Raw genomic sequence first — 14574 nt, forward strand, 5'->3', positions numbered from 1 at the left:
TGGAAGTATGGAGCTATGGAGCCACCAGCCACCCAGGCTGGAGCTCTGGAGCTCTGGAGGTATGGAGCTCTGGTGCTATGGAAGTATGGAGCTCTGGTGCTATGGAAGTATGGAGCTATGGAGGTATGGAAGTATGGAGCTATGGAAGTATGGAGCTATGGAGCTCTGGAAGTATGGAGCTATGGAGCTCTGGAGGTATGGAGCCCTGGAGCTATGGAGCCCTGGAGCTATGGAAGTATGGAGCTCTGGTGCTATGGAGCTATGGAGCTCTGGTGCTATGGAGCTATGGAGCTATGGAGCTCTGGAGCTATGGAGCTCTGGAGGTATGCAGCTATGGAGCTATGGAGCTCTGGAGGTATGGAGCTATGGAGCTATGGAAGTATGGAGCTATGGTGCTATGGAGCTATGGAGCTCTGGTGCTATGGAGCTATGGAGCTCTGGTGCTATGGAGCTATGGAGCTATGGAGCTCTGGAAGTATGGAGCTCTGGTGCTATGGAGCTATGGAGCTCTGGTGCTATGGAGCTATGGAGCTCTGGTGCTATGGAGCTCTGGTGCTATGGAGCTCTGGTGCTATGGAGCTATGGAGCTCTGGTGCTATGGAGCTCTGGAGGTATGGAGCTCTGGAGGTATGGAGCTATGGAGCCCTGGAGCTCTGGAGGTATGGAGCTATGGTGCTATGGAGCTCTGAAGCCATGGAGCTCTGGTGCTATGGAGCTATGGAGCTCTGGTGCTATGGAGCTATGGAGCTATGGAGCTCTGGAAGTATGGAGCTCTGGTGCTATGGAGCTATGGAGCTCTGGTGCTATGGAGCTATGGAGCTCTGGTGCTATGGAGCTATGGAGCTCTGGTGCTATGGAGCTCTGGTGCTATGGAGCTCTGGTGCTATGGAGCTATGGAGCTCTGGAGGTATGGAGCTCTGGAGGTATGGAGCTCTGGAGGTATGGAGCTATGGAGCCCTGGAGCTCTGGAGGTATGGAGCTATGGTGCTATGGAGCTCTGAAGCCATGGAGCTCTGGTGCTATGGAGCTCTGGAGCTCTGGAGGTATGGAGCTCTGGAGGTATGGAGCTATGGAGCCCTGGAGCTCTGGAGGTATGGAGCTATGGTGCTATGGAGCTCTGAAGCCATGGAGCTCTGGTGCTATGGAGCTCTGGAGCTCTGGAGGTATGGAGCTCTGGAGGTATGGAGCTCTGGAGGTATGGAGCTATGGAGCCCTGGAGCTCTGGAGGTATGGAGCTATGGTGCTATGGAGCTCTGAAGCCATGGAGCTCTGGTGCTATGGAGCTCTGGAGGTATGGAGCTCTGGAGGTATGGAGCTCTGGAGGTATGGAGCTATGGAGCCCTGGAGCTCTGGAGGTATGGAGCTATGGTGCTATGGAGCTCTGAAGCCATGGAGCTCTGGTGCTATGGAGCTCTGGTGCTATGGAGCTCTGGAGGTATGGAGCTCTGGAGGTTTGGAGCTCTGGAGGTATGGAGCTATGGAGCCCTGGAGCTCTGGAGGTATGGAGCTATGGTGCTATGGAGCTCTGAAGCCATGGAGCTCTGGTGCTATGGAGCTATGGAGCTCTGGTGCTATGGAGCTATGGAGGTATGGAGCCACCAGCCAGCACCCTCCGTGGCTGGATCAATGGAAGTGTTTTAGGTACCAGGCAGCCAAAGGGCCGAGGCCTCACGCTCGACCACGCCGGCGCAGAGTTCCAGCCGCTCGGATAAGCTCTGTCACTCACCCGCCGCGCAGCCACCGGTAACGGGGAAATGTCGCCGCCTGGCGGACACGCCGTTGTAAATGAATGGGCTTTCGCACTTAGTGCAATTTTCGCCAACTCTCTGACTTAGAGCTATGGAAGTATGGAGCTATGGAGCCACCAGCCACCCAGGCTGGAGCTATGGAGCTCTGGAGGTATGGAGCTCAGGTGCTATGGAAGTATGGAGCTATGGAGCTATGGAAGTATGGAGCTATGGAGCTATGGAGCTCTGGAAGTATGGAGCTATGGAGCTCTGGAGGTATGGAGCTATGGAGCCCTGGAGCCCTGGAGCTATGGAGCTCTGGTGCTATGGAGGTATGGAGCTCTGGAGGTATGGAGCTCTGGAGGTATGGAGCTATGGAGCTATGGAGCCCTGGAGCTATGGAGCTATGGAGCCCTGGAGCTATGGAGCCCTGGAGCTATGGAGCTATGGAGCTCTGGTGCTATGGAGCTATGGAGCTCTGGTGCTATGGAGCTATGGAGCTCTGGTGCTATGGAGCTATGGAGCTCTGGTGCTATGGAGCTATGGAGCTCTGGAAGTATGGAGCTATGGAGCTCTGGAGGTATGGAGCTATGGAGCCCTGGAGCTATGGAGCCCTGGAGCTATGGAAGTATGGAGCTCTGGTGCTATGGAGCTATGGAGCTCTGGTGCTATGGAGCTATGGAGCTCTGGAACTATGGAGCTCTGGAGGTATGGAGCTATGGAGCTATGGAGCTCTGGAGGTATGGAGCTATGGAGCTATGGAAGTATGGAGCTCTGGTGCTATGGAGCTATGGAGCTCTGGTGCTATGGAGCTATGGAGCTCTGGTGCTATGGAGCTATGGAGCTATGGAGCTCTGGAAGTATGGAGCTCTGGTGCTATGGAGCTATGGAGCTCTGGTGCTATGGAGCTATGGAGCTCTGGTGCTATGGAGCTATGGAGGTATGGAGCCACCAGCAAGCACCCTCCGTGGCTGGATCAATGGAAGTGTTTTAGGTACCAGGCAGCCAAAGGGCCGAGGCCTCACGCTCGACCACGCCGGCGCAGAGTTCCAGCCGCTCGGATAAGCTCTGTCACTCACCCGCCGCGCAGCCACCGGTAACGGGGAAATGTCGCCGCCTTGTGGACACGCCGTTGTAAATGAATGGGCTTTCGCACTTAGTGCAATTTTCGCCAACTCTCTGACTTAGAGCTATGGAAGTATGGAGCTATGGAGCCACCAGCCACCCAGGCTGGAGCTCTGGAGCTCTGGAGGTATGGAGCTCTGGTGCTATGGAAGTATGGAGCTCTGGTGCTATGGAAGTATGGAGCTATGGAGGTATGGAAGTATGGAGCTATGGAAGTATGGAGCTATGGAGCTCTGGAAGTATGGAGCTATGGAGCTCTGGAGGTATGGAGCCCTGGAGCTATGGAGCCCTGGAGCTATGGAAGTATGGAGCTCTGGTGCTATGGAGCTATGGAGCTCTGGTGCTATGGAGCTATGGAGCTATGGAGCCCTGGAGCTATGGAGCCCTGGAGCTATGGAAGTATGGAGCTCTGGTGCTATGGAGCTATGGAGCTCTGGTGCTATGGAGCTATGGAGCTCTGGAGCTATGGAGCTCTGGAGGTATGGAGCTATGGAGCTATGGAGCTCTGGAGGTATGGAGCTATGGAGCTATGGAAGTATGGAGCTCTGGTGCTATGGAGCTATGGAGCTCTGGTGCTATGGAGCTATGGTGCTATGGAGCTCTGAAGCCATGGAGCTCTGGTGCTATGGAGCTCTGGAGGTATGGAGCTCTGGAGGTATGGAGCTCTGGAGGTATGGAGCTATGGAGCCCTGGAGCTCTGGAGGTATGGAGCTATGGTGCTATGGAGCTCTGAAGCCATGGAGCTCTGGTGCTATGGAGCTATGGAGCTCTGGTGCTATGGAGCTATGGAGGTATGGAGCCACCAGCCAGCACCCTCCGTGGCTGGATCAATGGAAGTGTTTTAGGTACCAGGCAGCCAAAGGGCCGAGGCCTCACGCTCGACCACGCCGGCGCAGAGTTCCAGCCGCTCGGATAAGCTCTGTCACTCACCCGCCGCGCAGCCACCGGTAACGGGGAAATGTCGCCGCCTTGTGGACACGCCGTTGTAAATGAATGGGCTTTCGCACTTAGTGCAATTTTCGCCAACTCTCTGACTTAGAGCTATGGAAGTATGGAGCTATGGAGCCACCAGCCACCCAGGCTGGAGCTCTGGAGCTCTGGAGGTATGGAGCTCTGGTGCTATGGAAGTATGGAGCTCTGGTGCTATGGAAGTATGGAGCTATGGAGGTATGGAAGTATGGAGCTATGGAAGTATGGAGCTATGGAGCTCTGGAAGTATGGAGCTATGGAGCTCTGGAGGTATGGAGCCCTGGAGCTATGGAGCCCTGGAGCTATGGAAGTATGGAGCTCTGGTGCTATGGAGCTATGGAGCTCTGGTGCTATGGAGCTATGGAGCTATGGAGCTCTGGAGCTATGGAGCTCTGGAGGTATGCAGCTATGGAGCTATGGAGCTCTGGAGGTATGGAGCTATGGAGCTATGGAAGTATGGAGCTCTGGTGCTATGGAGCTATGGAGCTCTGGTGCTATGGAGCTATGGAGCTCTGGTGCTATGGAGCTATGGAGCTATGGAGCTCTGGAAGTATGGAGCTCTGGTGCTATGGAGCTATGGAGCTCTGGTGCTATGGAGCTATGGAGCTCTGGTGCTATGGAGCTATGGAGCTCTGGTGCTATGGAGCTCTGGTGCTATGGAGCTCTGGTGCTATGGAGCTATGGAGCTCTGGTGCTATGGAGCTATGGAGCTCTGGAGGTATGGAGCTCTGGAGGTATGGAGCTATGGAGCCCTGGAGCTCTGGAGGTATGGAGCTATGGTGCTATGGAGCTCTGAAGCCATGGAGCTCTGGTGCTATGGAGCTCTGGAGCTCTGGAGGTATGGAGCTCTGGAGGTTTGGAGCTATGGAGCCCTGGAGCTCTGGAGGTATGGAGCTATGGAGCTCTGAAGCCATGGAGCTCTGGTGCTATGGAGCTCTGGAGCTCTGGAGGTATGGAGCTCTGGAGGTATGGAGCTCTGGAGGTATGGAGCTATGGAGCCCTGGAGCTCTGGAGGTATGGAGCTATGGTGCTATGGAGCTCTGAAGCCATGGAGCTCTGGTGCTATGGAGCTCTGGAGGTATGGAGCTCTGGAGGTATGGAGCTCTGGAGGTATGGAGCTATGGAGCCCTGGAGCTCTGGAGGTATGGAGCTATGGTGCTATGGAGCTCTGAAGCCATGGAGCTCTGGTGCTATGGAGCTCTGGAGGTATGGAGCTCTGGAGGTATGGAGCTCTGGAGGTATGGAGCTATGGAGCCCTGGAGCTCTGGAGGTATGGAGCTATGGTGCTATGGAGCTCTGAAGCCATGGAGCTCTGGTGCTATGGAGCTATGGAGCTCTGGTGCTATGGAGCTCTGGAGGTATGGAGCCACCAGCCAGCACCCTCCGTGGCTGGATCAATGGAAGTGTTTTAGGTACCAGGCAGCCAAAGGGCCGAGGCCTCACGCTCGACCACGCCGGCGCAGAGTTCCAGCCGCTCGGATAAGCTCTGTCACTCACCCGCCGCGCAGCCACCGGTAACGGGGAAATGTCGCCGCCTGGCGGACACGCCGTTGTAAATGAATGGGCTTTCGCACTTAGTGCAATTTTCGCCAACTCTCTGACTTAGAGCTATGGAAGTATGGAGCTATGGAGCCACCAGCCACCCAGGCTGGAGCTATGGAGCTCTGGAGGTATGGAGCTCAGGTGCTATGGAAGTATGGAGCTATGGAGCTATGGAAGTATGGAGCTATGGAGCTATGGAGCTCTGGAAGTATGGAGCTATGGAGCTCTGGAGGTATGGAGCTATGGAGCCCTGGAGCCCTGGAGCTATGGAGCTCTGGTGCTATGGAGGTATGGAGCTCTGGAGGTATGGAGCTCTGGAGGTATGGAGCTATGGAGCTATGGAGCCCTGGAGCTATGGAGCTATGGAGCCCTGGAGCTATGGAGCTATGGAGCCCTGGAGCTATGGAGCTATGGAGCTCTGGTGCTATGGAGCTATGGAGCTCTGGTGCTATGGAGCTATGGAACTCTGGTGCTATGGAGCTATGGAGCTCTGGTGCTATGGAGCTATGGAGCTCTGGAAGTATGGAGCTATGGAGCTCTGGAGGTATGGAGCTATGGAGCCCTGGAGCTATGGAGCCCTGGAGCTATGGAAGTATGGAGCTCTGGTGCTATGGAGCTATGGAGCTCTGGTGCTATGGAGCTATGGAGCTCTGGAGCTATGGAGCTCTGGAGGTATGGAGCTATGGAGCTATGGAGCTCTGGAGGTATGGAGCTATGGAGCTATGGAAGTATGGAGCTCTGGTGCTATGGAGCTATGGAGCTCTGGTGCTATGGAGCTATGGAGCTCTGGTGCTATGGAGCTATGGAGCTATGGAGCTCTGGAAGTATGGAGCTCTGGTGCTATGGAGCTATGGAGCTCTGGTGCTATGGAGCTATGGAGCTCTGGTGCTATGGAGCTATGGAGCTCTGGTGCTATGGAGCTCTGGTGCTATGGAGCTATGGAGCTCTGGTGCTATGGAGCTATGGAGCTCTGGAGGTATGGAGCTCTGGAGGTATGGAGCTCTGGAGGTATGGAGCTTTGGAGCCCTGGAGCTCTGGAGGTATGGAGCTATGGTGCTATGGAGCTCTGAAGCCATGGAGCTCTGGTGCTATGGAGCTCTGGAGCTCTGGAGGTATGGAGCTCTGGAGGTATGGAGCTATGGAGCCCTGGAGCTCTGGAGGTATGGAGCTATGGTGCTATGGAGCTCTGAAGCCATGGAGCTCTGGTGCTATGGAGCTCTGGAGCTCTGGAGGTATGGAGCTCTGGAGGTATGGAGCTATGGAGCCCTGGAGCTCTGGAGGTATGGAGCTATGGTGCTATGGAGCTCTGAAGCCATGGAGCTCTGGTGCTATGGAGCTCTGGAGCTCTGGAGGTATGGAGCTCTGGAGGTATGGAGCTCTGGAGGTATGGAGCTATGGAGCCCTGGATCTCTGGAGGTATGGAGCTATGGTGCTATGGAGCTCTGAAGCCATGGAGCTCTGGTGCTATGGAGCTCTGGAGGTATGGAGCTCTGGAGGTATGGAGCTCTGGAGGTATGGAGCTATGGAGCCCTGGAGCTCTGGAGGTATGGAGCTATGGTGCTATGGAGCTCTGAAGCCATGGAGCTCTGGTGCTATGGAGCTCTGGAGGTATGGAGCTCTGGAGGTATGGAGCTCTGGAGGTATGGAGCTATGGAGCCCTGGAGCTCTGGAGGTATGGAGCTATGGTGCTATGGAGCTCTGAAGCCATGGAGCTCTGGTGCTATGGAGCTCTGGAGGTATGGAGCTCTGGAGGTATGGAGTTCTGGAGGTATGGAGCTATGGAGCCCTGGAGCTCTGGAGGTATGGAGCTATGGTGCTATGGAGCTCTGAAGCCATGGAGCTCTGGTGCTATGGAGCTATGGAGCTCTGGTGCTATGGAGCTATGGAGGTATGGAGCCACCAGCCAGCACCCTCCGTGGCTGGATCAATGGAAGTGTTTTAGGTACCAGGCAGCCAAAGGGCCGAGGCCTCACGCTCGACCACGCCGGCGCAGAGTTCCAGCCGCTCGGATAAGCTCTGTCACTCACCCGCCGCGCAGCCACCGGTAACGGGGAAATGTCGCCGCCTGGCGGACACGCCGTTGTAAATGAATGGGCTTTCGCACTTAGTGCAATTTTCGCCAACTCTCTGACTTAGAGCTATGGAAGTATGGAGCTATGGAGCCACCAGCCACCCAGGCTGGAGCTATGGAGCTCTGGAGGTATGGAGCTCAGGTGCTATGGAAGTATGGAGCTATGGAGCTATGGAAGTATGGAGCTATGGAGCTATGGAGCTCTGGAAGTATGGAGCTATGGAGCTCTGGAGGTATGGAGCTATGGAGCCCTGGAGCCCTGGAGCTATGGAGCTCTGGTGCTATGGAGGTATGGAGCTCTGGAGGTATGGAGCTCTGGAGGTATGGAGCTATGGAGCTATGGAGCCCTGGAGCTATGGAGCTATGGAGCCCTGGAGCTATGGAGCTATGGAGCCCTGGAGCTATGGAGCTATGGAGATCTGGTGCTATGGAGCTATGGAGCTCTGGTGCTATGGAGCTATGGAGCTCTGGTGCTATGGAGCTATGGAGCTCTGGTGCTATGGAGCTATGGAGCTCTGGAAGTATGGAGCTATGGAGCTCTGGAGGTATGGAGCTATGGAGCCCTGGAGCTATGGAGCCCTGGAGCTATGGAAGTATGGAGCTCTGGTGCTATGGAGCTATGGAGCTCTGGTGCTATGGAGCTATGGAGCTCTGGAGCTATGGAGCTCTGGAGGTATGGAGCTATGGAGCTATGGAGCTCTGGAGGTATGGAGCTATGGAGCTATGGAAGTATGGAGCTCTGGTGCTATGGAGCTATGGAGCTCTGGTGCTATGGAGCTATGGAGCTCTGGTGCTATGGAGCTATGGAGCTATGGAGCTCTGGAAGTATGGAGCTCTGGTGCTATGGAGCTATGGAGCTCTGGTGCTATGGAGCTATGGAGCTCTGGTGCTATGGAGCTATGGAGCTCTGGTGCTATGGAGCTCTGGTGCTATGGAGCTCTGGTGCTATGGAGCTATGGAGCTCTGGTGCTATGGAGCTATGGAGCTATGGAGCTCTGGAGGTATGGAGCTCTGGAGGTATGGAGCTCTGGAGGTATGGAGCTTTGGAGCCCTGGAGCTCTGGAGGTATGGAGCTATGGTGCTATGGAGCTCTGAAGCCATGGAGCTCTGGTGCTATGGAGCTCTGGAGCTCTGGAGGTATGGAGCTCTGGAGGTATGGAGCTATGGAGCCCTGGAGCTCTGGAGGTATGGAGCTATGGTGCTATGGAGCTCTGAAGCCATGGAGCTCTGGTGCTATGGAGCTCTGGAGCTCTGGAGGTATGGAGCTCTGGAGGTATGGAGCTATGGAGCCCTGGAGCTCTGGAGGTATGGAGCTATGGTGCTATGGAGCTCTGAAGCCATGGAGCTCTGGTGCTATGGAGCTCTGGAGCTCTGGAGGTATGGAGCTCTGGAGGTATGGAGCTCTGGAGGTATGGAGCTATGGAGCCCTGGAGCTCTGGAGGTATGGAGCTATGGTGCTATGGAGCTCTGAAGCCATGGAGCTCTGGTGCTATGGAGCTCTGGAGGTATGGAGCTCTGGAGGTATGGAGCTCTGGAGGTATGGAGCTATGGAGCCCTGGAGCTCTGGAGGTATGGAGCTATGGTGGTATGGAGCTCTGAAGCCATGGAGCTCTGGTGCTATGGAGCTATGGAGCTCTGGTGCTATGGAGCTATGGAGCTCTGGTGCTATGGAGCTCTGGTGCTATGGAGCTCTGGTGCTATGGAGCTATGGAGCTCTGGTGCTATGGAGCTCTGGAGGTATGGAGCTCTGGAGGTATGGAGCTCTGGAGGTATGGAGCTATGGAGCCCTGGAGCTCTGGAGGTATGGAGCTATGGTGCTATGGAGCTCTGAAGCCATGGAGCTCTGGTGCTATGGAGCTATGGAGCTCTGGTGCTATGGAGCTATGGAGCTATGGAGCTCTGGAAGTATGGAGCTCTGGTGCTATGGAGCTATGGAGCTCTGGTGCTATGGAGCTATGGAGCTCTGGTGCTATGGAGCTATGGAGCTCTGGTGCTATGGAGCTCTGGTGCTATGGAGCTCTGGTGCTATGGAGCTATGGAGCTCTGGTGCTATGGAGCTATGGAGCTCTGGAGGTATGGAGCTCTGGAGGTATGGAGCTCTGGAGGTATGGAGCTATGGAGCCCTGGAGCTCTGGAGGTATGGAGCTATGGTGCTATGGAGCTCTGAAGCCATGGAGCTCTGGTGCTATGGAGCTCTGGAACTCTGGAGGTATGGAGCTCTGGAGGTATGGAGCTATGGAGCTCTGGAGGTATGGAGCTATGGAGCCCTGGAGCTCTGGAGGTATGGAGCTATGGTGCTATGGAGCTTTGAAGCCATGGAGCTCTGGTGCTATGGAGCTCTGGAGGTATGGAGCTCTGGAGGTATGGAGCTCTGGAGGTATGGAGCTAAGAATCAAGTAAGAGCTTAAGTTGTCGATTACTAGTAGTGTCGCTTCCGGGTTGCTGCTGTGCTGCTGTGGTGGCCGTTTGTCTACCGTCGATCATCGGACGCGGAAGTATGTCTGCGGAACAAGAGGTTTGTACTGCTTCGTGCACCAACTGCACCCTTCTTTTAGAGAGGTTGTCCCTGCTAGAGGGACGTGTCCGCCAGTTAGAGCAGAATAGTGCGATAATAGTAGATGTGGCGGACACAGTCGCGGACTGTAGTCAGCCCGCTAGCCCCGTTAGCATTAGCCCCAAGCGGCTTGCTAATCGCGATGAGCCAGGTAAGACGCATAGCCGTCCAAAGTCATCTCGGTCTACTGGCCCTCGCACCTTGGTCATAGGTGACTCCATTACCCGAAATATCACGCTTAAAAATCCAGCCACGGTAATGTGTATTCCTGGGGGCAGAGCACCCGACATAGAAGCTAATCTTAGGGAGCTGACTCGCAATAGGACTAGTCAACAGCGTAGTTCCAACAACACTAGCTACTCTGATATAGTGATACACGTCGGCGCCAATGATGTTAGGATGAGGCAATCTGAGATCACAAAGAGAAACATAGCGAGGACTTGTGATCTCGCCAGAAAGATGAGTCGGCATCGAGTATTTGTCTCTGGCCCCCTGCCTGGGAGAGGCTCTGATGAGAGGTTTAGTAGATTAGTCTCCCTTAATCGATGGATGGCTGGGTTCTGTAAAAAGCAGGGACTGTATTTCATAGATAACTGGCCCTCCTTCTGGGGCCGCCCCGACCTGCTGAGGAAGGACGGCCTTCATCCTAACCGTGAAGGCGCCTTCACTCTTTCTAGAAATATAGATTACTGTTTGAGCCACTCATGACAGGTCACCTTAGAGCAGGCCGGATCACAGGTGATTAGACCACCTGTCAGGATGGGTTTGGAGTCAGTTAAGTTAAAGTTAACTAGCGCTAGGCTAGACTTCCAGCATGCACATAGCTCCTTGTGTAGACTAAAGCGTAACAGTTTGAATAGTGCTACAGTCCACATGATCGCGCTTTCTACTGAGGTGGCAGACAAATCCAAAAGCTCCACCCCGACCAGTATAGCTGATGATATGGTGACTGTTTCAGATAATATTACGTGTGTACCAAATATTTACTATCAAATTCCTACGGTCGTATCGTCCCACCGCGCGAATAAACAATTGAGAGGTGATGTCAGGCCTAGAGAACACAACCTCACTTTCATTTCGTTCAAAACTCCTCCGATAAATACAAACCCTGACCAACCGATTACACTTAAACTTGGCTTTATGAATATTAGATCGCTTCATACAAAAGCGGTTCTCGTTAATGACCTCATCACGGAACATAATCTAAATATATTTGGTCTTTGCGAGACCTGGTTAAAACCTAATGACCTGCTACCGCTTAATGAGGCCTCGCCTCCAAATTTTGTGAGCTCGCATGTGGCGCGTCCTCGAAAAAAGGGTGGGGGTGTTGCCCTCATCTCAAATTCCGATCTTAGATTTACGCCTCGTTCGATTAACATATTTAAAACATTTGAAGTTCTCACTGTCCGATCCACCGCTTTACCGTCATTTTATCTTGCTGTTATTTACCGTCCACCTGGGGCTTACGCTAGCTTCCTGGATGAATTTTCAGAATTCGTGGCTGATCTAGTGACGAACGCGGATAATATAATAATCATGGGCGATTTTAACGTCCACATGAATTTACCGTCAGAGCCACTTACTTCGGCGTTTCAGACTCTAATTGATACGTTTGGTTTTACGCAAGCCGTACAGGTAGCAACGCACAAGAATGGTAATACCTTAGATTTGGTATTATCCCGAGGACTGGCAACCTCTAATATAACAGTACTGCCTTACACTACTGTTTTGTCTGATCACTACTTAATAAAATTTGAAATTTTAGTTCTTAGTCAAAGACAAGAGAGCAATCAGAATTATAGCAGCCGTAATATTAACTCCATGACTGCGACTGCGCTATCTGGGCTACTGCCACCAGCAACTGCCGTATTGCCCTCATATACCGGCTCTATTGATAATCTTACAAATGAATTCAATGCTACATTGTTAAATGCCATTGATTCTGTGGCGCCGCTACGTCTAAAAACTCGCCGTAGACAGCCTACTCCGTGGTTCACAGATGAAACACGTTCGCTTAAACAATTAAGTAGAAAGCATGAGCGCAAATGGCGTTTAACCAAACTTGAGGTTTTCCATCAGGCATGGCGCGACAGCCTCCTGAAATATAAAGATGCGCTTATTTTAGCAAAAACTCGTTATTTTTCGCAGGTCATTAATCTCAATAAGAACAATCCTAAATACCTATTTGATACGGTGGCAAAGCTAACACTACGCCAGCCAACCCCCGATGGCTCCTTTCACTCGGCTGACGAGTTCATGAAATTTTTTGCTCGAAAGATTGAATCCATTAGGGATGAGATCAAGATGACCATTCCGATCACTCAGTCGGGACCGCCGATTACCGGCGCCAACGATCATGCAATAACCCTTTCAAATTTTAAAAGCGTGTCCCTCGAAAGGCTTTCACAATTAGTTAGTGCGGCTAAACAAACAACATGTTTACTTGACCCGCTTCCAACCAAACTATTTAAAGAATTATTTCAAATCTTAGGACCGTCCGTTTCAAATATAATTAATCTGTCTATCTCCTCTGGGATAGTACCAACAGCCTTTAAAACCGCTATTATTAAACCGCTACTTAAGCGACCAAATCTTGACCCGGACTGTCTCAGTAACTATAGGCCAGTTTCAAATCTCCCATTCATAGCAAAACTGCTTGAAAAAGTAGTAGCGCAGCAGCTTATTGATTACATGGTCGCTAATAATCGATATGAATCTTTTCAGTCTGGGTTTAGAGCTAATCATTCCACTGAGACAGCACTTGCTAAAGTGACTAATGATCTCCTCTTAGCTATGGATTCAAATACTTCATCGGTATTGTTACTACTCGATCTTAGTGCTGCCTTCGACACTGTTGACTTCAATATTTTACTAGAGCGTCTTAAAGGTAGTGTCGGTATTTCGGGGTCAGCACTAGGCTGGTTTCATTCGTATCTATCGGACAGGACGCACCGTGTGGTCCATGGCAATGCGTCCTCTGAGCTCTATAAAGTTACGTGTGGTGTCCCTCAGGGATCGGTACTAGGACCAATTCTATTTAATATTTATATGACTCCGCTTGGGAACATAATACGTAAATATAATATTAGCTTTCAATGTTACGCGGATGACACCCAATTATATATGCCATTATCAATGACAGATCCGTGGGACTGTTGTAATCTTGAGGCATGCCTTGCGGAGATCAAGCAATGGATGTCTCTCAACTTCCTTCGTCTGAACCCAGATAAAACTGAAATGTTGATAATTGGTCCAGCTCGTTATCAACATCTATTTAAGGAAACCGCTATAACTCTAGATAACCGTACTATCACTCAGAGTGATACTGTAACTAATCTCGGGGTAATATTTGACCAAACGCTCTCCTTTCAAAAGCACATTAAGAATATAACCAGAATAGCATTTTTTCACCTTCGTAATATTGCTAAGATTCGCCCAATCCTCTCGACCGGTGATGCCGAAATTATTATACATGCATTTATCACGTCGCGCCTGGACTACTGTAATGCATTATTCTCTGGTCTTCCCAAGTCCAGCATCAAAAGTCTACAGTTAGTACAAAATGCTGCTGCAAGGCTGCTCTCACGGACAAGAAAATTTGATCACATTACCCCAATATTAGCCAATTTACACTGGCTCCCGGTCCATTTAAGATGTGACTTCAAGGTTCTTCTATTAACCTATAAATCATTGCATGGCTTAGCGCCTTCATATCTCGTCGACTTAGTTGTTCCTTATGTTCCGTCTCGTAACCTTCGTTCGCAAAACGCTAGTCTTTTAGTGACACCGAGGGCCAAGAAAATGTCTGCAGGGGCTAGAGCATTTTCTATTCGGGCTCCAGAGCTCTGGAATGCCCTGCCAATGGATATTAGAACTGCTACCTCAGTAGAAATATTTAAGACACGTTTAAAGACGTATTTTTATGATGTGGCCTTTAATTAACCTGTAGTAGCCGATTCGGCTGGAGTTTGTTTTTGCTCCCTCTCCCCGACCCCACTCCCCCCACCCCTCCCCGGCTGGGGAGGTGGTTAGGTGACACCCAAGCTGACGACGGCTATCTAGATTCTCGTGGACCAATTCAGCATGAGGGATCTGCAGCGGAATACCCTCCTAGAGGACACTGCCAGGACAATCGAAGGCACCTCCGACAGCTCTTCGCTTTGGCCTGGACATCCACTTTTTGATTTCCATATGATGTATTTTATGTGCCCTCTTTGCATCCATTGCAGCCTGGTGATCCTGAAAGGGGGATCCTTCCATCTGTGGTCCCTTCTCAAGGTTTCTCATTTTTCCCCTGGTAGGGGTTTTTGAGTTTTTCCTTGCCCTTTTGGGAGCCCAAGATCAGGGGATGCTTTGAGAATAATTGTCAATTGATTGTCTATGTGAAGCCCTTTGAGACTGCTTGTGATTTAGGGCTATACAAATAAACTTGACTTGACTTGACTTGGAGCCCTGGAGCTCTGGAGGTATGGAGCTATGGTGCTATGGAGCTCTGAAGCCATGGAGCTCTGGTGCTATGGAGCTCTGGAGGTATGGAGCTCTGGAGGTATGGAGCTCTGGAGGTATGGAGCTATGGAGCCCTGGAG

The sequence above is a fragment of the Syngnathus leptorhynchus genome, unplaced genomic scaffold (assembly GCF_054491065.1).
Source record: "Syngnathus leptorhynchus isolate UIUO unplaced genomic scaffold, UIUO_Slep HiC_scaffold_23, whole genome shotgun sequence".
In the NCBI taxonomy this organism is placed as follows: Eukaryota; Metazoa; Chordata; class Actinopteri; order Syngnathiformes; family Syngnathidae; genus Syngnathus; species Syngnathus leptorhynchus.